Genomic DNA, 2786 nt, shown 5'->3' with positions numbered 1-2786 from the left:
TGCAACTCAGATTTCTAGAATAAAGCTTAACTTTCTAGAACTGCATCTTTACATTCTAGAACTTAACCTAACATTCTAGAACTGTAGCTTAACATTCTACAATTTAAAGCTAACATTGTAGAATGGCAGCTTAACATTCTAGAACTTCAACCTAACATTCTAGAACTGCCAAGTAACATTCTAGAACTGTAACATTTCAGAAGTTTTAAGTGAAATTTTTGGACCGCAACTCACAACGTGAGAAGTGCCTGGCTAGCTCAGTCGGTAGAGCATGAGACTCTTAATCTCAGGGTCGTGGGTTCGAGCCCCACGTTGGGCGGTGGTGTTTTAGACAGTTGGAATGCCAAGGTTCTGCACTGTATACTGTGGCTGTGTTGGGGCAGATCATCTGTCAATCGCAAGATTAGCAATTCCATCCCAGTGTAAAAATCCCTGAAATTTACCAGACTAAAACGTGCCTGCATTCTACAATCTTGGCCTGTGCTGACCTCCTGTTCCTCTGATCAAACTAAAGTCTGGTTAACTGCAGGTTAACATTCTTGAAGTTGAAACCTAACATTCTAGAACTGAATATTAACATTCTAGAACTCAAACCTAACATTCTTGAACTACAACATTGTAGAACTGTAAGTAAGATTTTCGGACCATAACTCTTACAATTCAAAAACTACATCTTATTGTTCTAGAACTGCAACTTAACATTCCAGAACTGCAGCTTAACATTCTTGAACTTAAACCTAACATTCTAGAACTGCAGCTTACCATTCTAGAACTACAATGTAACCTTTTAGGACTATGAGCAATCTTTTGGGAACGCAAGTTATACAAATTCTAAAACTTCAACCTATTGCAACTTAGATTTCTAAATGAAAGCTTAACTTTCTAGAACTGCATCTTTACATTCTAGAACTTTAACCTAACATTCTAGAACTGTAGCTTAACATTCTAGAATTTAAAGCTAACATTGTAGAATGGCAGCTTAACATTCTAGAACTTCAACCTATTGTTCTTGAATTGCAACTCAGATTTCTAGAATGAAAGCTTAACTTTCTAGAACTGCATCTTTACATTCTAGAACTTCAACCTAACATTCTAGAACTGTAGCTTAACATTCTACAATTTAAAGCTAACATTGTAGAATGGCAGCTTAACATTCTAGAACTTCAACCTAACATTCTAGAACTGCCAAGTAACATTCTAGAACTGTAACATTTCAGAAGTTTTAAGTGAAATTTTTGGACCGCAACTCACAACGTGATAAGTGCCTGGCTAGCTCAGTCGGTAGAGCATGAGACTCTTAATCTCAGGGTCGTGGGTTCGAGCCCCACGTTGGGCGGTGGTGTTTTAGACAGTTGGAATGCCAAGGTTCTGCACTGTATACTGTGGCTGTGTTTGGGGGGGGGCCCCAACACAGCCACAGTATACAGTGCAGAACCTTGGCATTCAACTGTCTAAAACACCACCGCCCAACGTGGGGCTCGAACCCACGACCTGAGATAAGAGTCTCATGCTCTACCGACTGAGCTAGCCAGGCACTTATCACGTTGTGAGTTGCGGTCCAAAATTTCACTTAAAACTTCTGAAATGTTACAGTTCTAGAATGTTACTTGGCAGTTCTAGAATGTTAGGTTGAAGTTCTAGAATGTTAAGCTGCCATTCTACAATGTTAGCTTTAAATTGTAGAATGTTAAGCTACAGTTCTAGAATGTTAGGTTGAAGTTCTAGAATGTAAAGATGCAGTTCTAGAAAGTTAAGCTTTCATTCTAGAAATCTGAGTTGCAATTCAAGAACAATAGGTTGAAGTTCTAGAATGTTAAGCTGCCATTCTACAATGTTAGCTTTAAATTCTAGAATGTTAAGCTACAGTTCTAGAATGTTAGGTTAAAGTTCTAGAATGTAAAGATGCAGTTCTAGAAAGTTAAGCTTTCATTTAGAAATCTAAGTTGCAATAGGTTGAAGTTTTAGAATTTGTATAACTTGCGTTCCCAAAAGATTGCTCATAGTCCTAAAAGGTTACATTGTAGTTCTAGAATGGTAAGCTGCAGTTCTAGAATGTTAGGTTTAAGTTCAGAATGTAAGCTGCAGTTCTGGAATGTTAAGTTGCAGTTCTAGAACAATAAGATGTAGTTTTTGAATTGTAAGAGTTATGGTCCGAAAATCTTACTTACAGTTCTACAATGTTGTAGTTCAAGAATGTTAGGTTTGAGTTCTAGAATGTAATATTCAGTTCTAGAATGTTAGGTTTCAACTTCAAGAATGTTAACCTGCAGTTAACCAGACTTTAGTTTGATCAGAGGAACAGGAGGTCAGCACAGGCCAAGATTGTAGAATGCAGGCACGTTTTAGTCTGGTAAATTTCAGGGATTTTACACTGGGATGGAATTGCTAATCTTGCGATTGACAGATGATCTGCCCCACACAGCCACAGTATACAGTGCAGAACCTTGGCATTCCAACTGTCTAAAACACCACCGCCCAACGTGGGGCTCGAACCCACGACCCTGAGATTAAGAGTCTCATGCTCTACCGACTGAGCTAGCCAGGCACTTCTCACGTTGTGAGTTGCGGTCCAAAAATTTCACTTAAAACTTCTGAAATGGTACAGTTCTAGAATGTTACTTGGCAGTTCTAGAATGTTAGGTTGAAGTTCTAGAATGTTAAGCTGCCATTCTACAATGTTAGCTTTAAATTGTAGAATGTTAAGCTACAGTTCTAGAATGTTAGGTTGAAGTTCTAGAATGTAAAGATGCAGTTCTAGAAAGTTAAGCTTTCATTCTAGAAATCTG

General features: G+C 38.2%; 3 non-coding genes across 3 annotated transcripts; 2 read left to right on the top strand and 1 right to left on the bottom strand.

Annotated features, from left to right (window-relative positions):
* Positions 1–246: 246 nt before the first annotated feature.
* trnak-cuu (transfer RNA lysine (anticodon CUU)) lies at positions 247–319 on the top strand. Its single transcript has one exon. It is a non-coding gene; the product is annotated as a tRNA-Lys (tRNA).
* Positions 320–1263: 944 nt separating this feature from the next.
* On the top strand, positions 1264–1336 carry trnak-cuu (transfer RNA lysine (anticodon CUU)). Its single transcript has one exon. It is a non-coding gene; the product is annotated as a tRNA-Lys (tRNA).
* Positions 1337–2472: 1136 nt separating this feature from the next.
* On the bottom strand, positions 2473–2545 carry trnak-cuu (transfer RNA lysine (anticodon CUU)). Its single transcript has one exon. It is a non-coding gene; the product is annotated as a tRNA-Lys (tRNA).
* Positions 2546–2786: the final 241 nt, after the last annotated feature.

This window comes from Etheostoma spectabile, unplaced genomic scaffold, assembly GCF_008692095.1.
Source record: "Etheostoma spectabile isolate EspeVRDwgs_2016 unplaced genomic scaffold, UIUC_Espe_1.0 scaffold00018759, whole genome shotgun sequence".
NCBI classification, from domain to species: Eukaryota; Metazoa; Chordata; class Actinopteri; order Perciformes; family Percidae; genus Etheostoma; species Etheostoma spectabile.
The sequence above is the reverse complement of the archived record's forward strand: the minus strand, read 5'-3'. Positions and strand labels throughout refer to the sequence as shown.